Source organism: Prinia subflava, chromosome 3 (assembly GCF_021018805.1).
Source record: "Prinia subflava isolate CZ2003 ecotype Zambia chromosome 3, Cam_Psub_1.2, whole genome shotgun sequence".
Lineage (NCBI taxonomy): Eukaryota > Metazoa > Chordata > Aves > Passeriformes > Cisticolidae > Prinia > Prinia subflava.
The window spans coordinates 9,438,314-9,464,206 of NC_086249.1; the positions used below are offsets into that span (position 1 = coordinate 9,438,314).

The following is a 25,893-nucleotide window of genomic DNA, read 5'->3' on the forward strand; positions in this document are numbered from 1 at the left end:
GGAAAATATTACAACTCAGTGGGAGGCATAATACAGATTTGCTTCATGTAGTAATGCCTTTGATTTCTTTCTCTTTCATGTGTGGTGCTATCATTTAAAATGCTGGGTTTTGTTTGCACGTCTCTAACTATGGTGTTTACTCCCAGGAATTGTTTTGTGATGGCTGATTGCCCCAAATAAATGATGGTTAGATAACCTCATCTTTAGCTAAAAGAGCTTGAGTTTTTTTTCAACAGAAAAAATACAATTATTGTTAGAATACAAAAATCAAATACAGTTCTTCACCCAGTAACCTGCAGAGGGAATAAAAAAGAAATGTGACTTTCTGTAATAATTTGTAGTACATAAAATATTCACAATTTTGTTGAGTAATGTGATTCTTTTATTGAATTGCAAACTAAAAATGCATATGCTTCTGCTTGTTTTGTTTTGTTTTGTTTTTTCCTACTTACAATATATTCAGAGACCCAGCAAAACAGTGTTAACTTAGAAGCTAAGGACCTAATAAAAAATATGGTTTCCATTTTACACACTAAACTCTTCACTCAGAATAAAAACTTGGACAGGTTTAAGGAAACATGTTGGTAAGTGAAAAGTGACTCTTGCCAGAGATGTGCCATCATCATTTTGATGTATATTCCACAATCATTCCCTCTGATATCCTACATGTACAGCAAAGACTGTTCCATGCCAAATGCCTGATAAAAAACATACATAGAGACAGTTGGAAGCATAAAAACCAAGCAGAGATTTTGTTGTTGGACCTTTCTCTAATTTCATCAGGTATATGTGTTTTCATTGCAGATTTGTTAAATTACTGTGTCACCCAGTTACTTTTACATTCCAAAGTTGGTATTTATATAAAAAACCACTCCTGATACAGTGCAAAATGCATCTTTCTGCTTGCCTGAGATTCTGTAACCTTTTGAGATCTCAGAACTGCAGGAGAAAGAGTAGTGCCATAATGAGTAGAAGTTATGAAATCCAATTTCCTATAGCTTTGTGCTAAATGTGTGAATCTTCTTGTGTCCAATAGACTAACATAGGAAATTTCCCTCTGCAGAAACATTATCTTTCCTCTGCCCTACCATCCGTACATGTACAGAACTTGACCAGACAGTATTTTTATAACTGCTACCATTCTGTCAAAACCTCATTGAAATTGCCCTGGAAAACCCTAAGTTATTTTGCAAGGTAGAAAAATGGATAGAATCACCTGTGCAGGCAGTTGTATAAAGTGACTTCCTCGGGAAGGTGGACTGATAATGAAAACTGACTTGCTTAATTCCAGCTGCTCTGCCTATGCTGGAGCAGATAACCCGTGCCTCCGTTTGTCACGGAGGGAGGAAGCGAGAGCAGCCCCTTTATCTCCAGATTTGATTTGCTGCAACTCAGAAGTGTTGTTCTGCTTCCAGGAGATCTCTGAATGGATTTCATTCTGCAGTGGTATCAGCTGGGGGGTGATTGATTTGGTTGTGCTCTTTTTCTTCCCTATTGTGTAAGAGTTGTGGAGATTTCAAAAAAGTGTTTCTTTTACAGCATTAGCTGAAAGGCCAGTGGAAAAAAATAAAAATCAACAGCATGTCCCCTCTCAATCCTTTTCATCCACCCACCAGTAAAATCCAGGGAAGCTGATTTGCTGTGCTTCAATTTTGACAATGTATTTTTTTTCCAAATTGTTAAGCTTTCATCGTTGTTGATACTGCTTTAGAAATGGGAAATGTAGTATTACATTTTAAAGCCTCAAAATACACATACAGTGGAAAAATTGTGAATTTAAAAATATTCCACAGCTTCAAGGGTGGTCAAAATGCTGCCTTCCAGGATGGATGTGTTATTCCTTTTGATCCATATTTTCTAATGTCTGATAAGGTTCTATAGCTCATCTGGTCAGAGTCTGGTGCTAATAATGCCAAGATCATGGGTTTGACCCCTGTATGGGCCATTCACTTAAGAGCTGGGTTTGATCGTCCTTTTGGGTCCCATCCAGTTGGAATATTCTGTAATCCTAATTATAAATAAATGCATATATATAAATGCTTGGCTGTTCCAGTATTCAGGCTTGGGCAGCCCCTCTCTGAGAGCCCCTCTCTCTAGACTTCCCTCTGTTGGGAAGTCTAGAGAGAAGTGTGTGTCAGGATGGTTTTCCCTTCCTCTCCTTTTCCCTCTTTGTTTTTGTTTCTCTTCCTGTAAGGGAAGATCTGAGGCTCACAGGACTGGGGATATTTGAATAAATGAGAGAAGCTGACATCACTGTCCTTTATATTGACTATCTACATAAACCTAAACTTCCAGAGTACATAACGATCAGCTAAGCTAAACAGATTGCCCAGAGTAGCTGTAGGTTGTTTGAAATAGCTTTTTATCCATCATTTATACACCTTAGCAAATATTTTAAGTGGAGTTGGCACTGCAATAATCAGTTTGAATTAAACACAAACAACAAAACAACACCAGCCTCACAGTAAAGAATTTCATTGCCCATATGAAATCCATATGGGGGGTGAAATCCCCCCATATCTGCATATCTGTACAATGTGTATTTCTTCTCCCTACTTATCATCCTGGGTACAAATAGGAGTGCTAGGAGGGTAAAGTTTCAAAACCTTGGCACTTGATGACATGGCCCAAGTGGGATCTTCTGAGATGAAAAGCATTTGTGTGTGAGATCTGATCTGTTTGCTCTGGCTGGTTATTCAGCAGTTAGACTTGGGGAAGGTGTGCACAGTCTAAAAGAAGCTGTTGATGAACAAAAGAAAAGACAGATTTATACTTGGTCTTTCCTGTGGGGCCAGAGCTCTGCATGTGTCCTGACAGGACTCCTAAAGCTGAATTTTCTATGGCAATACAGGGGTGCTGATGGGGCCCTTCAGAACCATCCTGGGCACTCCCACTGCCACCACTCCTTTTGCTCCTCTGCTGCTGGGGAGGAGAGAAATGCCCACCCAGCTGTGTTTCTTCAGCTCTCTAATGATATCCTGCTGGTTTGGTCAGCTGACTTGTCCCCCTGCTTGAATTAATTTCTGCTGTAAAACTGAAAACCAGCTATGAAACCTTTCAAGGCTTAACTTTTGTTTTTCCTGTTTAGAGCAGCCTCTCAGGTAGCTCTTTCTCCTGGTGGTTCTGACTCATGGCACCTCTGGATCCTGCTCCTGTCTCTGCTCCTCAGGGCTGGGGAACAGCCAACAACAACCCTTCAGAGACAGCAGGGACTCTCTGAGCCTTCTCATGATGAATAATCTGTGTCTGATGCCTGTGACAGCCCCAGGCAACTCTGGTTGCTTCTGGGTCTTCCAGCTGCTTAAAGATCTTTGCTGGAGCCTCTGGGCCCTGCATTAGACAGCAGCTGATTCCCTAAAGGGTTGGCATTTATTCAGACCTGTGGAGCTATGATGGACCCAGGCAGGCCTGTCTTGCTCTTGGCTAGGGGGGTTGGTATTGTCTGACCAGCATGGATGCAGCTGAAACTTTTTACTGGAGCAGCTTTTTGGGAATGGTTCCTTGACAGCGACAACTGCTTCTGTCTTGTTGCTCCATTGAGTGAAAAATGGTGGTGTGGTAGAACAGCCTTCCTGTGTCTGTGAGGGACCCTTCTGGAGCTGTTTCAGGTGGAGATGGCTTGCTGGATGGACTGAGGAGCAGCTGTCCCTGGCTGACTGTGCCAGCCAGAGCTGTCCTGATGGGTGCTTTGTGCAGCACTGCATCCGTGGGGCTGAGCCTGCTCACCTCCACCACCTGCCACGTGCAGGGACAGGATGACACCACCACATCACTGATGACTTTAGGGATTTAAACAGCAGCAGTGAGTTCTGGGGGATGAGGGACCACCAAGGTTCTCATCTGGTTGGTTTTGTTTACTTTGAATGATCAAGTACTAGGCAATCACCAGGAACTACCCTAAGCATCTCTTATAATAACTTTCTTACTGGATCTAAGTAAGCCCTGCAAATATTTTCCACTCAATTCCTGTCTTGTCTTCAGTTCTGTGCGAGCTTTATTCTTCACCCAGTTAAAACCTTTCTGGGTCTCATGTGTGGTAAGAGTCCTTAACCAAAAGCATGCTTTAGACTCACAGGCTACAGTACGTGTGTGTCAACTTCAGCTACACGTGTGCCTTTCCCTTTGGGTCATCCCAGGAAGCTGAGGAAGGTTCCCTAAAATGGGATTTTGATGATAAAAACGTTTTAAAAACAAACAAACAAAACAAACTCAACCAAAAAAAAACCCCACCAACCCCCACCCCCCCAAAAAAAAACCCCACAAAAACAAAGACAAGAAAAACCCCAGAAAGTTTGCATGAAGAGTACAGTACTCAAGATGTCCTAGTTAATGACCTCTCTGAGAAGCTTATCAAGCAAACACTGAAGAGTCTTTGAACTTGCCCTTAACACAGGCATTGATATTGGGCTCATCAGTGCTGCAGAATTACAGAATACTTCAGGGAATTGTTTATCACTGCAATCCTCAAAAACAGGATGACTGGAATGGTTAGAGGCAAACACCAGCCATTTTGTCCTGGCATGGGCTGGGCTTTCAGACACTTGAGATGATGAAAGCTGTGTTCTGTCTTGCTTTATGGATGTTATCCTGCCTGCTGTCATCCTTAAGCATCTGGGAAATAGAATTGCATTTAGATGGACTAGCTCCGGATTTCTAAATAAAATAAAAAGAATTCCTGCATTTTATTCTGAATTTTTTAGGTTTTTATTTGCTCTCAGAATTTGTGGTTGCACATCCAAACAAATGCACCTTGTATCTTGGTTTCTAGCACCTTGGGGACTTTTTGGCTCTAGGCTTTTGTGATTCCTTTACTGAAGTGATCATTTCAATAGACAAAGCGCTGAACTTTGAGTTGGGTTTATTAGAACTTAACAACATCATTTTATTCTTCTCTGTAACTGAAAAGTAGTAGAAAGAATACCTATAAACTGCTCTTATAAATTGCTTTTGTTTTCAGAACTTTCTGAAATTAATTCACTGATCACTGATCCTTCCACGTCCAGAGTGCAGCACTGCTGACGAACAATTTTTTGAAGGCACGCTTGGCACACTTGATGTTCACAGTTAGGTGCATGAGATGTTGTTGCTCTAAAAACTGTGGCTGGGCTATTACAACATGGACCTGGAAAGACAAAGAGAAGCTCATTACAAGAGGTGACATCAGGAGGAGCAGTACCCCCCTCTCTGAAAATGGAGAATTTTATGATCTCCCCCCTCCTGTGTGATTAGTCATTGGGAGAGCAGCTGTTCACCACGTACTGGGCAGCTTTCCAGCAGTGTGACATTAGTGACATGCCCCAATCATCACCCATTTCTGCCTACACTTCTGGCTTACGTGCTTGAAATGTTCCTTTCGTCGGCTTTTGGGTGGACAGGAGGCTGGAGCCCGTGTGAAAGTGAGATGAGGGTACCTCTACAACAAGCAAGGCTCCTCGTTTCACGCGTGCTTACTGCACTTCTCTTCTTTCACTGGGATTACACTTGAGTTAATAAAGCCAACAAGGGGCTCCCTCAACCTGGGGATCAAATTGCCGTGTAAAAGTTTTTCAGTTCAGTGATTCTGGGTTAAATAATCTTCAGCAACTAAAATAAAACGATCTTTTTTCCCAAGAAGGTGGTTTCTAAGTGCTTGGATGCTGCTGAGTGATTGAAGGAGGGATTCCACAGATAATCTTAACATTTTTGTATAGTCTCCTGAAATTATATCTGTCATCCCTTCCCCCTCCAAGGGGGACATCATTTCATCTTAGTGGAAGGGGTTTTGGAAGGGTTACAAAAATATCTCTTACCTTCACTGAAATGTGACTGCTTGGAAATAAAACCTATGCTAGGGAGCCATAAGAAACGGATGAACTATGGCTGTCCCAGATTTTGGATATGCTCTTTGGTCTCTCTTTGCACTTCAAAAGCACTATGTAATTTTCAGAATTAATCAATGAGTTACGCTTATATGGAGAAAACTGAAACAGAATGGTTAGTTGCTTGAGAGCAAAACCAAAAAAAGAGGCAGTATTCCTTTCCTTCTTAGTCCCACAGTCGTGATAGTGTTGTGGCTAGTTCTCTTCCTTCTTATTCCAAAGGAAGGGGACGTCTCTTCATCCCTGATGCTGCCCTCCCACAGCGATGAGTGGGGCTGGCTCCCTTTGAGCAGGGCTGCTGTGGTCAGAGCCTGAATGAGCCCCAGGGGCCTTGAACCACTGGCAGGGGAGGAGCAACTTATGGCCTTGTGGGGGAAAATGGTGATAAACATTATACTCTAGCCGCTGGTTGTTCTTTCATTGCTCCCCTGAAAAATAAGGATTAATAAAACAGAGAAGAGTGGCATATTTAGGGTTTGGGTTACCTTGTTTTTCAGCGTCTCGGCAGCTCTGTAGCTGCGCCTGAGAGCTCCAGTATCAACTGGACAATCAGTGCTCAGAGAAAGGAGCTTTATGTTTCCTTCAGTGTTAAAGGACAAGAACTACCTGCCTCGCTGGCGAAAGTGATTAATTGTCGCTTGTCTGGAGGAGAGGAGTTATGGCCTGCTGTCTTCTCAGACTGCCTTGTCTGCCTTGCCTCTCCTGCAAGGCCATGGAAAGGAGTGGAGGGGAGGATACTGTAGAATTTGTCAGTATGATGCTGATATACAGTGAAGTGCATGAGTATAAATATACTTCTCCTTTTTGGACTGATCTGCATCCACAAATAAGCAGATTACAATAAAGCATGGAGTAAATCTCTTAATTTTTTTTTCACAGAGAAAAGCAGTCATGAAAAGCAGATCCAAAACTGCTCCTTTGCCAAATGCAATATTTCTATATATACACCAGTGTGGTCCAGCACTGACATCCTAATAGCAATAGAATAAAATTGTCTTTTAATGCCCATGCTTATTCCTTGTTCCCCCAATAGCTGCTCAAAACATGACTCTGCTGATAAGGATTCATAAGGTTTTGTCTAGAGGAATTGTTTTCTATGTTGTCCCTGCAAGACTTTGGGGAAAGAGGTTCTTGGAACGGTAGGGCTTCCATTTTACTGAGAAATCTCAACACCTTTTTTTTTACAATTTGTTTAAAACTCCTGTAAAATTAATGTGTTTAACAAAAGAAAAAAAAGTAGTGAGTTTTTGTTACTTATTTGAAAAATGGAGAGAAGACCTGTTCAAAGATTCTTATCCTTCTCATCATTTGAAATTCTTATTTTTACTGCTTATTTAAGCATAGAACAGTCACAGTTTTGTAACTAGTAGGTATCTGGATTATGCCCCAAGAAGTCAAAGCTGTGGTCCTAGCTGTGCCATAGGCCTATGTCTAGGTAATGGTGATGATATGAGTGATGTTTTTATTTGGGGGTTTTGGAAGACAGGACACTGGCAAGGCATTGTAAAACCAGAGCTGGGCTTCCCATCAGGTCTTCCCCACTCCAAACTTTTTTCCTGCTCTCCATTTGTACATTATGATTGTTTTCTTTTTCTGTGTGTCCTTCTTAGCCTGCTCTCCTGACAGCCCAGCTGGTACTGTTCATAATTGGCAGGCCATTCAGGGCTTAGACAAAAATAGCTGTAAATTAAAACACGATTGACTGACCACTCTCTCCCCTGCCTTGCACCTTCTGTAGATACTTCTATGTGTGGAAAATGAGTGGGAAATTATATCACTTTGTTCTAGTAAGATTTTATGCATGCTTTGCAGGGATGTAAAGGAGCACAGGCTGGTATTGTATAGACACAGAGCCGATAATTTACATTAAGGCTTGTGTGCTAGTTCTTCCTTTGGTTCACACTTTCCACTTTTCATGCATTTCATTAATTTTAATTATTTATAATATTAATAATAAATCAGTCTTCCTTCTACTTTGTCTCAGGGGAATCCTATCATAAAAGTTAAAAATTAGGTATGTTATTACTGTATCTGCTAAGCATTAGGAGCCAGATTATTCTAGATAGTGATATCTGGAGAGTACGCTGATAATTTTAGATAGTCATTCACCTAGATAGTGAATTGGAATTGAAAGAGGGGTGGAGGGTGTCAAGCTATTACAAGCTTTGTAATAGCACCTCTGGAAACGTCAATGGTGATTTAATAAAGAAAAAAATCTCTAAAAGCATTTAAAAAAAATAAATGTCCAAAGCTTACAATGGTCCGTACCTGTAACAAGACTGATGAATAAAATACTTTTGAAATGCTAATTATTAAGATGAAAGGCTAACAATTAGTCTGTGTAATTATTAACCAACTTTCAGAACTGACCTGGCAGCTGTTTCCTGTGTTTTGGAAAGGATGATGGGCAGAGGGAGAAGGCTCCACAGTGCTCCGCCCATCCTTACTGACAGACACGTTCTGGGAGGTGCAAAGCCCACGGCTGGGGATGCAGCTCAGCTGGAAAGGAAGGCAGGCAGGTGGGCAGGTTCATGTTGAGGGAATGGGAGACATGCTCAGGTTTGACTTAATCTAAATCACCTCCTCCTCTGAAAAAAACAAAGGTTCTGGTAAGTTTTTGGCACCGTTTTGGCACCTGTTTTGTTGGCTGTGTGGTGTTTAGAGTCTGTGCCTTGCTAAAGGGGTAATTCTTCTGGTAGCAGGTTCAAAAAGGAGTCCGTGCCCAATGTTCCAGCCTAGCATCCATAAATGGGGGTCACAGCTCTCCTTAGTCTACAGGCTGGTAGAGATTTTGCAGTAATGGCTTTCCTTAGAGCACACATCCAATTTCTTTTAAATCCTTTTAGGTCCAGTTGACCCAGGAGAAGAAATTCTTAGCAGGAGTTTTCTCTTCCTCCCCCATCCAGCCATTGTACAAACAAGAGCTCAGCCTCTATGAGTAAATTACCGTGTTTGATTTAAATGTCTTCAGATTTCAGCAAGTTCAAGATGTGCAGCCAGACTTGTTTTAATTCTCCCTTCCCCTCTCCCACAAACTTTTGCTCAGAAAACAGCTTCTGGGAGGAGTTTTGACTAGCTTCTGACTTTGCATATACTTTTTTTCCTACGTGCTTTCTGGGACATTTGTTATGTTCAGGGGGTAATTGCTGTTCTGTACCACATGGAGACCTTGATCTGCCACTGAAATAAACACCGTTCCTGTGTTGTAGGCAGAAGCTTCCTTCTGAAAGTTGTCACAAAGCTCCTACTCTTGCAGAAGATAATGAATTTCAAAGCCATCAGGAAAGCTGTCAGAGGGATCAGGCTGAATATCGCACTAAGGCACATGGATATCTGTTTGATTGTTTCTCCTTTTTTAATTAATTAATACAGACTAAAGCTTCTCAGGGCTTGGAACATTAGGAGTATCTTCGAAGTGGATTTGTTGGCAGAGGCTGGAATGCAGGATCAAAGATGCATAATAGATTCTTTACTGCATGGCCTAGCCTCGAAGAACTGGGTCTCATCTCAGTGCAGAAGTCGATGGTGATTTTTTGATTCTCTTTGTGTAATCTGTTGTGAACACCTTTCAGAGCTCTGCTGTTACTGGTTTCATTGAGCAGTGTTTAATGCCTAGTTGACTGTTTATCCTAACACTGAAAACACATATGCTATTTTTGAGTTATTTTGAACCAAAAGCCCATTTTAGGATATAGTTAGCTTCACAAGCTTTCCTTGTTGCAGAAGAGGATAGAATTTGAAAATGTGTTCATTTTAAATGGAAAAAGAGAGTTTTTATGTGTTGGACAGTAATTGTTTCCAAGATGAGGAATGCATGAGAGTGCAGAATATGAGAGTATTGTGGGACTGAAACAAAGGCTGGAGAAGGAATTAGTGTTTTGCAAGGTGCTGTTGTACAGCTGATGGCTAATTGCTTTGCAGCTTTTCTTCCTTTCACAGTTCCTGGTCCTGGGGGACCTGACCTAGGCTCTCCATAGGGTAAACTAGAACAGAACCTGAAGGGCTGTCCCAGAGGAATGGGGGGAGGGATGCATGAAAATGGATGGGCAGAGGAAATAGAGTGAAATGACTCCCATGGGTTCCTCATTACCACTCTTCTGACTTTTATATATATTTTAATGGGTTGCTCTTAGTCCTGGTGAGCCTGCTGTGTTGGCTCCTGTGCTTTTGCTTTTCGCTGCATGGTAGGATGCTTGCTGAAACAAGGATGAGAGATGGGGAAAATATGTTCCTGTTGTTTGGTAGTGGGTGAATACCTGAAGTGATTCCAGGTGAACAACCTTCTAGACTGCTGCCACACCTGAACTAATTATCTTCACAGAGATATTTTTATTTACTGCGAGGAAGTCCCCAGGAGCTGTGCTGTCTGTATAGGAAGAAGAGTTTAAATCATTCTTGTAACCCCTTTCTCACACTAATTTTCTGTTAAAATGGTTGTTGTCTGTATTTCCCAGGTAGTATTGAGAGTTAACTGATAATTGTAGCCTTGGTAAGCTGTTGGTACGATCACTTTTTTCTAGGTTAAATGATTTATAATGTTTTACCACAGCCTTATAAACAGGAAAAGCCAGCCTAAAGACAGAAGAGAGATACTAATTAGAGAATGATAGAAATACAAATTTAAAGCAGCCACAGTAAGGCAGAGAATTCAAACAAAAGCGCGTCCCTTTTATTACAACCTAAGCCTTAATTACATATCCTAAGTCCTCCATTATATCCTAAGTTTAATTGCAGAAAACAGGGGATGGGAAAACTAAGCCTCCACAGCCATATTTGGCAGGAGCTCTGGAATAAGATTTGCCATGAGAGGTGAAAGTAGGAAGTGAGCCCTCATGAGGAGCACCTGAGAGACATCAGGATGCTCCAGCCTGGCCAAGAGGAGATGAAGAGAGCCTGGAGCTCCTGCCACCACAGAATGGGACAGAAGTAAGTTGGTGAGTGCAGGCTGGATGCCCACTGAAGTAGTTAAGGGAGAAGGTGATGGTCAAATATGACTGGTTTTGTATTTTACTGTTTTGTCATTAAAAAAAAAAAAAGGTCTAACTCTACATTGGTGATGTGAGTTTGTCACAGGATGGCTTAACAGGCTCCCAGATTGTTTATCAGCCAGCATGAATGGTGTTTTCTTGAGCAAATGTTCAAGGAATTGTTACTTTGGGGGATTGGTGGTGTCAGATGTTGATCTTGCAGAGAGAATGTATTTAGTAAATCATGGTAGTATACAGAATGCAGCTCTTTTACCTCTCCATATTTAATGACAGTAAGATATCTCTACTGTGTGTGTGGACCCTCTCCTGCAGACTTGCTTTTTTTTATGTCTTCCCATCCTCTCCAAAGTGGTCCCTGAGGAGGGACGTGTCCTGCTTCAGTCGGTGTACAGGGCTATGAGCAGCCCTGCAAGCTGCTTTCTCTTCCAGGGAATCCTGGACTTCATATGTTTCCCTAGCTTAGTTTTCTTTGTTTCCAAATACACTGAATTGTCTGGCTAGTCTAAATTGAGTGTGTTCATTAAGTCTGAATAATGAAATCATCCCTTTTTCCTCTTGGCTTACTACAGACAATACAAAGATAGCCATAACCTAGATAACCAGGGAGGCTTAAACCTCCCCAGTTCATTTACTAAAAGTAGATTCCCCTAAGTTTCAAGAGTTAGAATGGGTTTTTTTGGTCTGGGTTCTTATGTGTGTGAGTGGCTTCTGGGACAGAGTTACCTTTTAATTAAAAAGAGGTAGAATTATTTTTCCTAACAAAGAAAAATGCACTTATTTAGCCACCTTTGGTTTATATTTTGAATTCCTGCTTCAAATAGTGGGAGTCCTACAGAATTTCTGAATGAAATCATTATTAATTATTTTGCATAAGAATATTTTCTAATCACATTTTGTAACCTGAAGATAAACAGAATGATGATAGATATTAGTGGACAGTCTATATTAGACTTAATATGTGTCCAGAGTACCTTAATATTTCAATGCTTAATGTTATCTACCTATATTATCTCTATAGGCAGAAAAATATCATCTGTTTTCCCTTTTCCACAGATGAACTGACACACAGACAATTAGATATAGCTTTTCCCACTTGTTTTTAAAAACATGGCCCAAGTTCATGCAAAAATAATATGGCAGTGTCAGGAGCTAAACTTCACTTTTAGTCCTGGATCACATTCCTCTTCCCTCAGCTGAAGTGCCTCCAAAGGGGGTTTTGAAAGCTTGATACCATGAGCAAAGCCTCCTGTGAATGTTTTCCCTCTGTTGCTTCCAATGTAATTTTGGTAGGTGTTGTTTATGGTCTCCTTTAGTAGCAGCTTATGTGAAGTATGGAATTCCTCAGGGAGTGAGCAGTTAGTGAGAGACTCACAAAAACAGTGTGTGTGGAAATGGAAGAAGGTCTCTGCCTCCATTTCGAGTTCTGTGCGTTGTCGTGGGCTCCACTCCCAGCTGACAGAGGCACTAGGTAAGTCTCCCCTCAACTCCATTCCCAACTTAGTTTGTGATCCTTCTTCCCAGCATCTGACCAGGAAAACAGTTTGTCTCCATTGCTGCTATCTGTTCACAGACATTCAGAGGGTACGGCTGGATTTTTTACCCATACAGGACTAGTGAGGACTCGGGGTTACTGTAGATAAAGAAAATGTATTCTTCTGTGCTTATAAGTTTTCACATCTGCAGTGTAAAATATAATGGCAGCTGTGACACTGCAAAACCTGGGCTGTTTTCTTCTTCTGCCTTTCATTTTTTTTTTTTTTTTTTAATGCATAGTTTTGCCCTCAGTATGGGATTTCTTTGTCAAAAACACTGGGGTGAAGAGCCACGCAGCCCTCACCCTGTAAAAGAGCTTTAGAACAAGCTGCTGTAGTGTTCTTCTGGACTGGGGGACACAAAGCTGCCTGGCTGACACCTTTGAGAAACGAGAGTGGGTCTCCACATCTCTATCTCCTTTGCATAATCTGTGATATCTGAATTAAGTTTCATGACACATTAACACTGAAGCTGAGTTAATATACTGTGTTGTATATAATACATTATGTATGACTTGGGCATCAATTGTGCTGGAGCATCAGCAGCCACAGACTTGAAAAATGTCTCTTTCTGTGACAGAAATCCTAAATAATACTGGAACCGAGTTCTGTTGGCATGATTTTATTTTGTATTCCTTGTCCCATTACAGGGTCTCTTGCAAAGCCACTCATGTTCAAGCCATCCAGCTTCCTCTTCTCTCCTCCATGTACTTGTCACAAAGTCCCCGTTCCACATCTTTCATATTACAAATATTCCCATGGTGTTGCACGGTTAATTTTGATTTATAACATCAGAAGTGCTAGGATTATGTTAGCTTTGCTGAGCCTGGGCACTATGATGTGAAGAGAAACAATGGCGAGCATTAACATTTATAATAACAATGTGCTGCAAAGAAGAGTAAGAAACAGAAAAAAGACAAACCCCACTGTGTTTTTCTCTTCTTGCTATTCACATAATGTGCTCCCAAACTGAGTTAAGATAGAGCTTGTTTTGTAGGAGTTGTTTTGTGAACTATACATTGGTCTGACATTGGATACAGTATATATATATAGGCAAATATGCAGTCACAGGTTTGTTGCTCTTAATATAACTCATCTTAAGCCTGATTACTTTTGTTTCAAAATTAGACTCTTAGAACATATTAATTATGGACATATCCCCAGACAACATGGCTGTCCTTGGGGAATTTCTGCCCTTAACTCTTGATTAGAGTTAATAGGAGCTACCATGTAAACTCCCAGAGGACCAAAAGAGAAATAATGTTCTGCTAGCTGTGTTTTTTTGTTTAGGGTATAGAACAATGTTGAAATGCTCCAGGAGGGAATTGGTAGTGCCTGATAGTGCCAGTCTGAAACCTTTCCTCTCTTTACATAAATACTGTAAATATTCCTATATACAAGAGCATGTAGGGACAGAATGAGGGGGAATGGCTTCAAATTGAAGGAGAGAAGGTTTAGAATAAATGAGATATTAGGGAAAAAGTCTTTACTGTAAAGGTGCTGAGGCACTGGGATAGATTTCCCAGAGAAGGTCAGGATTCCACATCCCTGGAAGTGTTCAAGGCCAGGCTGGACGGGGCTCTGAGCTACCTGGGACAGGGGGAGGTGTCCTGCCCATGGCAGGGGGCTGCAGTGAGATGACCTTTAAGGTCCCTTCCAACTTAGGTCATTCTGTTATTCTCTGTGGGGACTTCTGGAACTGATAAAATCACATCACAGTACTACACACGGTATTGTGTATTTTAAAGTTTATATATAACGTGATAGTCCTTTTTTGTTTGGTTGAGGTTTTGTTGTTGTCATTTTGGTTTTCTAAACGGAGTTAGACATTAGGGAATACCTTTAATTTTTTTCCCTGGAAGCACTGGACTGAGGAATGTTACTATTATATAAAAAATGTCTACGTGACCTGATGTTTTATGCCCTAATTATCCACTTGTCATAATTCTCCCACCTTGAATTTCTTGGGGAAAAAATAATCTCATTTGAATTAGCAACAGGAACAATTTTCAGACAGAGGGGGTGGCTTGTGCTAGATGTTAGATAAACTTAGAGATTATTTGGCCTGTGTTGTCTGAGACTTCTGGGCTCTAGTGGAAGCTAAGCATATAATAATTAAAATAGCTTCTTAATGATGGAGAATTTACTGCATCTTTTGACAATTCATCTCAGTAGCTAATTATACTTAAAACGTGCTTTTTATCTTCAGATTGAACTTGCAAATATTGGATTCTGTTGTGTCTGCCCACTAATTTAGAGTCTTATGAAATATCTTCTTCTTGTCTAGTCCCTTAAAGATTATAATCTTTTCTTTGAAGCAAGATACATTTAGTTCAGTGTCTCACTGGAAGGAGTCTTTTTGTTTTTTATTTTTTTTTTCAGAACAAAATCATTCTTGTTGGTCTTCTCAACTCTCTTTCCGAGCTTATTTATTTTTATTTATTTATTTAAATTAAAGGTATTGTAGTTTCCCAGAGGCTTTCCTGCTTTGTTCCCAGAGTCATTATGGGTTTCCTGTGCACGTCTGCAGCTGTCCCTAGCTAAGCAAATGGCACAGACCTTCGTGCCTGCCTGCCCTCATGAGAGAGGTGATGGAAAGAGCAGGCAGGTGTCATCCAGAATCCAGCCCGAAGGGTTTTATTGTCTAACACCATTCAGGAGCTGCACCCAGGAATAAAGCAGGATCTCTTCCAAACCATGGCGCCTATTCTTAGCAGCAGCTAAATCTTGTGATCACGATGGTGGGCCCGTGTGACTGGAGGGCCGTGTTCCAGGGCCGAGGGGATGAGGAATGCATCATGCCTGCCTGATATGGGGGTGCTCCTCCGGGAGGAGAAAGTCACAGCTTGCTGCATATGCAGAGGGAAATAATCAGGTGCTACAGTAGTAGCTGTGCCGGCTGCGCTGCGGGTCATGGCAGGGCAAAAGCACTCTTACCCAAAATGGAGTAACAGGAGAAAAGGAATTGTGTCGTCCTGTGTCAGCCCGCTCTGTGCAAAGAGTGCAAGTCAAACTCTGGGATTAGATGAATGATGATGCTGCCAAGGCAGTGCCGTGAAGGTGTGTGTGGGGGTAAGCAAATACCTCCAGATGGGAACAGTCACGGGCTTCTCTTAGGGAGCAGCGGGAGCTGGCCATCCTCCTCCGATCGCTTCTGAGTCCAGCCAGCACAGCCTCATGCAAGGGAGTGCTTTGATATCGCTTCACTTGGTTTATTCTTTACCCACCTGACTTGCTAGACTAGTTGGAAATTTCCTTTTTTGTGTCATACTGTTAATGAAAATGAAGGAAAACTGGGTCAGGTGTGTGTGAGGGTGTCTCCCCCATCACAAGGAAGAGAAACAAAAAAGGGAGAGAAAAAAGGTCACCAGAGAAGCAAGGAAGGAAATTCATGTTTAGAAGATGGTAGTGATGAAAAATAGGAAGAGTGTGACTGTGATCCCTCTGTCTGCAGATAATTTATTTCTAGCAGGCTGTAACAAATATTATACTTCCAAGTATTTGTTTTATTCTAGTTGAAGATGAAGAATTGTTCAGTACACCTCTACTTCCTTAAGCTTCTTTTGCTGCTCCATATTTTTATGACAACACAGATATACTGGAGCATTACCAGGATCTTCCAGTACTTTTCTGTCACTTGGTTTTGTTACAGTAAATGCATACAGGCATCTTGAGCTTTTACTGTTGGTACAGACGTTGTATAAGCATCTAAGGTGGCCTCTTTCTTGAGGTTTTCATTTGATGTTTAGGTAGGTTTCTGTTCCTGATCAAAGATTTATTTCAGTGAAGGACAGGGCATAAATGTCTTCTCTTTCAATTTGCTGGGCTGTGTGTGTTAGCATATTTTATGATGAAACACACAGAAGCCGAGCACTGACACTGCTCCAAAGTAAAACTGGGAGCAAAAAGCTGTGCAACTATAAAACTCATGACACTGTCATAAAGTATGGCTTTTTAGTGTGGATGGGCTGACACTTTTCTACTATTTCATCTTTTTAGCTGATTTATTAAGTAAGGTTGAATGTTGCTGTGGACTGAATTACTGGAGGTATCATCTCAAAAAGTGATCTCTGCAAAGAGAGGCCCCAGAACATTGTTTGATTTCTGTGTTTAGCTCTGGTTATTAGAACTGATCACTCAGAAGAGAGCACACAGCAAATACCCACACAGCAAGTATGCAGAAGGTGCATAAAGTCTTAAATTGATTTGTTTTTTTTCTTTTTGTACTCTTTAACATTTAATGTAATACTATAAAATTGGGTGGTGGGTTATATTTTCTGGGCATAGGAAGGTGGGGAAAAAACCCCTCACACCATGCTTTAAAGCCTTATTAACAAAGAACTTTACTCAAGGAGGAGATGTTAATAAGTAATGAAACAAAGGCTCTTTTATGGAGATTAAATGTCCATGTGTCAAAGTACAAAGTTCGTGTTGCAAAGTGCAGCTGTTCCCCTGCTCACAGCCCCAGAGCCCGGGTCCAGAGTCTGCCAGTTTTCCTGTCAGGGAGCTGACCAGGGCAAGGTCCTGCCAAGGTTCAGAGGTCAGTGGCTGGAGCCTCGCTGGCCCCGTGGCCCTGCTGTCTGACACGCTCGGGATAAGCAACTTAAGATTATAAGTACAACCAACAAAAACTTCCCGTTCCCTTCTCTGATGTGTCAGGTTTCATTAGAGAGGGAACGTTTTGGAAGGAGTCACTGAAGTGTTTAAAAATAATGTGCTGCATAATGGAGTGACCTCACCAAACCCCTCTGAGGGAGCAGACTAGGAAAATGATGCATGTGGGAAGTAGCGCCTGTGTGCCTTCTCCTTCCTCCTGAGATGTATTTAAATGAGGAAAAATGAACAGCTAATTCTATATATCCAAAGAGATGAAACAACTCTTTTTCCAAAAAAGAAACAAGAAAGAAAAAAAGCTAGTCCCTGTGTTCCCTTTGTGTCACAGTAACTGTGTTCCACACCATGGGGGTGAAGAGAACTTAATATGTCTGGATATCCTGCTTTTAAATCCTTCTTTTTCACCTCCTTCAGAGGCTTTTTCGAAGCTAACCCCAACTTTCTTATTCATAAGGGCTGAAAACTCCACCTGTGAAGCTTTTTTGATTAGCTGTGGTCATATCAAAGGCTGCTGTACCCAAGCACAGACCCTGAGTGAGAATGGAGACTGACGGCTGAGAGCAAAGGCTGGTACAAACACCCTTGGAGGAATTTATATTTCAGGCAATGCTGTAGCTGTATTACAGATAGAGAAAAGTTTCCTATCTGTTGCCACATCCTTTGTCATGGAAAGGATGATAAACCATGGGTGGTAAACCAAGTCATCAGTGCTCAGTGCCCACAGCATGCTGCAGACTGCTGTCATCTCACCTCACAGAAAGGAACATGCGTGTTCAGAAAACTTCCCCAGACAACACAAGTCTGCCCCCATTGTATCATGGCTGCTGCATGTCTGGGTTCAATAAATTTAATTATTGAGAGCCACAATTAAAACCAAGATTCACAGAAGGACTGTAGTAACCAAAAACGTGCATTCTGAACCATTTACATGTTTAGAAATTATTATTTTTTTTTCTTTCCTGCAAACATTCATGAGTCCACCAAACACCAGAGGAGCCTTCCTCTGATGAGTTAGTCCTGTGCTTTTGTTATTACTTCAGGTCTGACCTTCCCCTTCTAAGCAATATATTTAAGAAACTAACAGGGAACCTACAGCGAACACTCCAGATCACAGCTTGTGAGGACTTGGAAGAGAGCATGAGATGCTCAGTGCTTAAAAAGAAGAGGGGAAGAAAAAAAACCCAAAAAACCCCCAAAACCAAAACCAACCAAACAAAAAAAACCCCAAAACCAATAGTCTGCAAGGTCCACAGATCCAAAATAATGTGTTATAATGGCTGAGCCCTTCCTGGCAGAATGCTGAGAAACAGAAATAACAGGAACTGCATCTGTGATGTTCCATTCCTGTCCTAGGCTGTGGAAACTCAGGAATATTAGGGAGTTTTTTCTCTGCTACTCTTTGCTGTCTGTGTCCAACCACTGCAGTGAACAGACCAAGTCATTGAGACATTGTTGGAAACAGTGACTGTGGCAGAGCACATCCATAGTCAGTTCATTTGGTCTGCACTGATGCAAATCCCTGATACAGTGTAAAATGGTGAGTAACATTTTGTTTCTCCCATTGCTGAAGTTCCACCCAAGTCTCTGGCTTTTTTCTCTTTGTAGGCTGATTATACCTGGCCTTGGAATCTTTGTTTCCTAAGAAACTCTGACTGTTGCTACCCTCCCCAGCGCTTCTGGCAACTGAAAATACACAAAAGGTGGGGAGAAGATGATAAAGTTAACAGCTATAAAATGTGTACATTGCTTGCTGCACTGATAAAAGTCCTTCAGGAGACAGAGCTCTTCTAGGTGGCAGCTACAGATTTGAGCCTTGGCTTGCCTCATCCAAAAAAATGAACCCTGTCAGGCCATTACTACTGTATGGAGTGGGAGTCCTTCATTATTTTCTGTTGGCATTGACCACATATTAATAACAATATATTTGCAGGAGAAGGTCTAATGGAAGGAAAGAGGAGAATGCCTATAACCCCTGTGGTTACTGAGGTTTCATGGGCCAGGGTAGGAGGCTGAAGTTCAGGTACATAGTCCAAATCAAGCAAAACAGGAACTGGGACTGGGTTTGCAAGGTAGAAACTGTACTGGTTGTTGGCTTCACTGAAGTAGATAGGTGAATTTTTGCATCTCCCTCTTCCCTTCCCCTCACCCCATTTTCATCATAGTCTTTGCCTGTGTCACCTGGCTTTAGAAATACAATAAACAGAAAAATTACTTGCAGGTCAATTTCTGGTTTTAGTTTTTTGCTTCTTTACTTTTTCTCTTTCTCTTTTTTTTTTCCCCTCTTCTTTTTGTTTTATTTTAAATTTTTGTCTGAGTGTACCTGCTTTTGTTTAAAGCTGCCTATTTTCTTTCTCACCAGATAGTTTGAGAACCATCCCACCTGTTGCCTGCCTGAACCAAGAACCAGATCCTAGAGAAGGACTGTGCCATACTAGTTGGTCTGCTGGGATCCTAATATTGAGAGAGATCTAACAAGTAAGTTAAAATTGGAATTTATTCAAGGTGCTGAGACTCTTAAAAGAGAAGACTGTTATTGCCTCTTCTGAAAAAAAAAAAAGGCCAGAAAACAATGTGTGCATGCAAATATGACTTGCAGGATATTTTTTAATCTGGGCACTAATATCTTTCCACTAGGAATCTGTGCCTGTGAAATGTTTTCTTCTCAGTTCACACACTCCCCAGTCCCTGTTTCAAACCCCTCCAGGTAAGGCTATCAGAAAAGCCCTCCCATCTAGCTTCCTCCATCTTATGCAAATACAGGCTTCTTAAGAAAATGCAGAGGGATTTCCTGTGGCAGGAATACTGAAAAAAGCCAAACCAGATTAGTCCAAAAAGGATTTCCATTTGTCTCTCATTATTGTCTTGGTTTTGCTCTCCTCTTCAGAACTTTCTTTTCTGCATGTCTTCTTCATTCAGTCTTGACCACTGGCTGGGTAGAGTAAGAGGCCTGTCTGCAGCTACAGTTTTACAGATTTATTCTCCTGGGGGTAGCCAAGGCAAACTTTCCACCACCCATTGCTTCTTCCTAATGTAGGTTATGTTATATCAGCAAAAAGGTGCCTGTAGAGATACTTAGAGTGCTCTCCAAAACAAATTGACATTGATAACTTGGTGCCATATTCAGTAAAACTATATGCACTCTAGGACTTTGCCAATTTTTAAAAAAATCGTATTTCAAATAAAATACAGAGCACCCTGGGTAAATGTTAAAACTAGAAGAGGATTCTGAGTAGCTCACTACTCTATATGTTGGTAATAATGGAACAAATACACGTTAGATGAGTTGCACACATCGTTACAAAATTAAGAAGGAAAAGAAGGAAAGAGTGGACTAAAATGAAGTTATTTTTATAGGTCTACATATAGTTATAATGTCAGGACTTTGACAAACTTCTTCAAAAGAGTTGTTCAAATGGTAATGCTTGTTTCTTCATATTCAGGTTTAAATCTTTCCCTGGCAAGAAGGTCAGGTTTTTTGCACTTCAGTCATAGAGCATGGCCTGCACTGTGTAAAATATTGATTGAAAATAAGCTTTTCTAAGAAAAGAAAAAAGAGTAAATTAACCAAAGTTGTTTACAACGTGTGAATTATGATAGATGTCATATAAGATATATGATATGAGAAAGGCTTGAGTCTTTATTATGGAAAGACTTTGTTGGTTTTGGTCTTTCTGTCTGACATGAGATTTTATATGAAAATCCAGATTTGTATTGCTTCTGTGCTAAGTGGAGGGCTCTGCATGACCTTTCTGTTGTGTGTCTGGCTGCTGGTTTGCCACAGTTAAGGGTGGAGATCAGTGGTTTATTATGAAGGTGCTGGTTTTAAATTCAGAGTTGAAATTGTGGTAGAAGCTTTTGGTTTACTGAACTCTCAGTTCTCAAAAACAAATCTCAGTAAACTGCCACCTATGGTGGGAGTGATTTAAATATTTAATGATGTTTTGACTGCAAAATGAATGAAGGTAGAAGGATCTTCTAGAGTTAACATTGAATTAATTTCTCACCAGTGTTACTTTTAGCTTGCTCTTCCTTTCCCTAAATCACTCTCCCACGCTGGGAGCGATCCTTTGTTCCTGCTCTTGTTCCCCAAATTGCTCCCTGCCTGACTACCAGCACGGAATCGTAGTTTCCATCTGTGGAGAATTTTCTAACTTTTTAGTCATAACTGCAAATTTATGTGCTCGGTTCAACTCGATGAATCGCATGACAAATCTGCAGCGAGGCAGACGCCACCGGGGAGACAGAGAGGCTGCCCGTCTGTCTTGCCAAGTATCTCAGCAATCCTGGGACAGCAGCAGCTCCCTAATGCGACAATGAGCCGTGTTGACTTTTTGATATATTCGGGTACAAAGTTCCTGCTGAAGATTTTGCTTCCCCGGCGATCCTTTGACGCAGCCGGGTATCTCCACCGTGCTTCCGTATCTGCTGGAGAGGGAGCGGGAGGGGAAAACATCAGAGGCCTTATCAGCCGTGCTGGTGTGAGGACCAAAGAGGAGCAAGTGTGCTCCTCACAGACTTCAAGGTGTGTGGAGCCTGTTTTCCAGAATGCAGCTGAAATGTTCACTAATTAGCTTTTGCTTGTTTTCATTAATTGAACTTACACACGTAGGCTGCTTTTGAGATATGTATTTTTATTTCAAAACACTCTGCTGTTTTTTATGCTGGATATATAGCATCACCATGCATTTATTTTCTGTGCTGACAAGCAGACTTGTTTCCTTGTGAGCAGATGAATTGTTTACTTTTCAGGCAAAATACGAACATACTCTTTGGAATTACATTATAGCATGAACTGGTCTGTCTGAGAGACTGGTAGGTACACATTACACAAACAACAGGTGTTCAAATTTATTGCTACAGCTAAAATAGCATTTGCTGAAGTATACGTAAAAAATTCTGAGAATAAGAGAAGGACTTGAAAATGTGTCCGCTTTTTTTTTATTCACATCCAATTTCAATAGCTCAGATACTTAGAATTTTAAGTAACAGTGAAATAGTTTGGACTTACTTGGTTTCAGAAGAAGTGGAGACAAGATAAAATAATTGGTTATCTTCAGTTAGGTGTTAAGATGTACTTTTTTCTTTTTCCAGGAAAGATCCTTGAATTAAAAACAAGCAAGCTGATTTTCTATGGATTTCATCTGAGCCACGAGCTTTAGGTCAATGAGACTTTGATTTCTTTTTCAAAATACCAAATCAATTAATGTGAGGGTCAGAGATTAAGTTTTCATTTCAGTCTCAAGTTTTTTATTTTTAAAGTGTTTTCTGGAGGGACTCCTGTAGTCTAGAATATTGGTGATGCAGGGCTTGCTTATTTTGACTCAGTAGTCAGCCGCTGCTTGTGCACACCGTGAAAGGAAACCATGGAAGAGAGGAAAAAAGTTGGAACAACAGCTTAGAAAACTTGCCAGTCAACTTCCTTGCCATATAATGGTGATGGCAAAGAGACTCTTGAATCTTACAGTGCTTCACATCTCTGTGGAATTCAGCAGGTGCCTCTGGATACAGGCATTAGATCCAGCTTCTTTAAAGCAGTGTTGATGTTTTCACAAAACTAAGCAGATATCAGCCCCTGAAACACTAACTGTATGGAAAAGGGATAGCTGGGTTTACTTGCATTCCTTCCCTTTTAATGTCCTAAGGTAGATTTCACACAAGGAGGATTTCAAACAGTGTTGCAGTTTAAGCAGATTGTCTCTAATTGTCGGGTTTTACTTTTCCACATTTAATCCCCCCTTTTTTTCCCTTCTTTGCCATTGACTTTTATGGCAAGGAGCTAATGTAAAGATGGTTTTGATAAACACATCCTGTATATCTTAAGCATCAGCTCAGTGAATCTTCCTTTGAGCAGCAAATCCATTCCAATACTCAGGATTTTAGCCAGAGCCACAGGGCAAAACTCTTATGTTGCACAAAAAAAATTAAAAAGCCAAGGGACTTTTAATGATCCAACAGAGATGATAGGACCTTGGCATGTGAAAATCCCTGCTGTAGTAAATCAAAGCAGGCTGTCTTGAGTGTAGTAATATTTCTATGCTAATAAATTAGTGTCATAAGTGATTTGTCAATAAGATGTAGGATATGCTATGAGGGAAGTCAGACAATATTTTTCTTTCCCACAGGAAAATAGAGTGAGGTCATACCAAAATCCTCAACATGATTTTTTCGTAAGAAGTATGTGGGTGCTCTGACCCACTGGACAATATTTGCATATTTGAATTCTTACATGCCTAAGATATCCTTATATACCTAAGCAAGATAGATGAAGATGAGCTGAGAGAACTGGGGCCTCTGGAGAAGAGAGGACTCTGGAGAGACCTTGTAGTGGCCTTTTAGCACTAAAAGGTGACTTATAAGGAAGGTGGTGACAGGGCTTGTTGCATTAGGACAAGATGTAGTGGTTTTAAACTGAAAGAGGGTAGATTGAAACTAGAGATAAGAGAGAAACACTGTATGATGAGCATAATGAAACACTTACAGATTGGCCAGGGAGGTGGTAGATGCCCCATCCCTGGGAGATGATCAAGGTCAGGTTGGATGGAGCTCTGAGCAACCTGGTTGAGTTGAAGATGTCCCTGCTCGCTGCAGTGGGTTGGGCTAGGTGACCTCCAACCCAAACCATTCCATTGATCTTTTGATCTGATTTGTCACACCAGGTCCTGTTGCACACAAGCTTCCTCCCCTGCTGCTTCATGCATGCACAATTATAGGTAGAAGTCCAGTCTGACCCTTTGGCATCCCTCTCTCCAGTGATGCGACAGAAAACCCTTAGGAGGGTCACAGGATTATCAAAACTCTAAGGAGCCATACTCTGATATCTTTGTTCTAATTCATTCCTGCTTTTAATAGATTTGGAAGTTGCATCTTAGTACAAAATTTAGAAGTGTTAAGTGGATGTAATTCTTCTGGAACTTGCTGGGTTGGCTGCAGCACAGCTGTAAGTCTTCTATGGATCTACCAAAATGAGTGTGATAATAAAAGAAGTGTTTCCGTCTTTCTCAACATCCAGAGAGTTTTGGAGGGTAGAAGGCTGGTTTATTTGCCATGTTTTTCAGGTAAAATTTGCTAGTCTGTGAGAAGACCTTCTTCTGTATTAGTAGATCAGGGTCTCTGCAGTTTGGACCCATTAGGCAGAGCACATCAGCCATGGCTCAGAAGTTCTCTGAGTGGAACCCTGGCGCATCCTCTCACACATCACAGTGTATATTTTCAGAACCACCTCTGCACTGTGTCCTGTGGTTGCAGTTTCTTCTTGTGGGTTTCTGATTTCAGGTCGTGATTCCTGGGCAGATGCTTATTCCTATCTCTGGCTGCTGACCCTTGGTTTGACTTTCTGGTTCCTGGTTTTTGGCCATGAACCTTCGGCTCATTTCCCAGTTCTGGACACAGGCCCTAACCTTTGGGCTGGATAGCCCATGATCCAGTTTGTAATCCTAGACAGCCACCAGGTCATCTGTAGTAGAGAGTATTCTAATCTACTAAATAACAAATAAAATCTAGCACATAATTTTTTTATTTTTTATTTTATTTATGACAACTGCAGCTATTTATTTGTAAACTGGCCTTCTATTGTATTTTACTAGATTGCAAAACGTGAGCTTCTACTTTCCATTAGTTGTCATACTGTGCCTAATGGCCATCCTTTCTTAGGGAGAGTATTGCCATGTCTGAGCCAGTGGAGTGGGTGAACAGAACTGTTAGCATGTATAAACATTTCAAATTGGTGGCCACAAGTTTGATAAATTATACTGGAAAAGGCAGTAGTGTCAGAACTTCCATTTAATTTCTATGTAACATGTTATAAACATTATTGATATACTGTATGCGTGGTCTGCTTTTTTTTATGGGAGTTCATAATGTCGTTCTGGCACACATGACATAAGAGTGTAAACACACTCAAAATGCGGTCACTCAGACCCATAAGAGTGTTGTGACTGAAACTTGATGAAAATATGAGTTACAAAGTTCACAAAGTATGAAGATAAATTTCCAGAAAGAGGAAGAATTGAAACTTATAATGCGTGTTAATGTTCGGGTGGAAGAAGGGTCAGGTTGCTTTGGCAGGAGAATAAATGGATGAGGAGTACAAAGCTGAGTTGCAAAATGAACTGAAGTTGATTCTTTACCAGTTGCAAGTCATATGGTATAGACAATAATGTGAATCTGAGTGAAAAGAAAACTGCTTTTGTATATGCTATATTTGTTACACTGTTTATACACAAAATGGTGTAGTATAGGAATATATATATATAGTATATATGTATGTGTGTTCAACAGAAAAATCACAAGATCTGGGAGAATTTTACTTAATTTTGCCTATCAAAAACTTCAGGGATAATAATTTCCATGCTGATGCAGTGTTTTTGCTTTGTAATATTTTGGAATGGAATTTGGATGGAATTTGGTATCTAAAATCAAAGTACTAAGTAATCCATCTGTCTTGCTTCTATGTAAAAATGTGTGAGAGTTGCCAGTCTAGGAAAAATGTGCTATTTAGCTCTAGCTTAAAGGTAAGTTATATTATATTCTGCTGTTCATGGCTGTTTCACAGAAATGTGAACCTTCCTTAATTTTAGAGCTTTAATCAAGACTCATCAATATGGAAACACATAGATTAACTTTTTTATTAAATTATACAAACTTCCTTGCTAAACCCATCTCCCTCTGCCCTTTGAGTAGAGGAACTGTCCTTTACTAGAGTCGTTTTCCTGTAGATGGTTTTTTTTACCCTGAAGCAGGCTAGCTGAAATAAGGGATGGCAAAGTGTTCACAGGATTTAGCTAACAGCGTATGCAGACTCTTTTGCTTGGTAGAAGTGAAGAGGATGGTGGAAGCAGCAAGTTTAGTGCATTGTTTTGGAGTGTTTCTTCCAAACTGGCCCCATTCATTAATATGGTTTTA

At 40.8% G+C, this 25,893-nt stretch overlaps 1 protein-coding gene across 3 annotated transcripts in view; it reads left to right on the forward strand.

Moving 5' to 3' along the window:
* The first annotated feature begins 8,313 nt into the window (after window positions 1-8,313).
* NRIP1 (nuclear receptor interacting protein 1) overlaps window positions 8,314-25,893 on the forward strand; it is a 105,116-nt gene continuing 87,536 nt past the window's right edge. For 2 of the 3 annotated variants that reach the window (XM_063393896.1, XM_063393900.1), the window contains exons 1-3: window positions 8,314-8,467; window positions 18,598-18,692; window positions 19,352-19,467. The gene's annotated coding sequence lies outside the window, so the exon portion shown is untranslated. The remainder of the gene's footprint in view (window positions 8,468-18,597; window positions 18,693-19,351; window positions 19,468-25,893) is intronic. The other variant, XM_063393897.1, reaches the window with a different exon arrangement.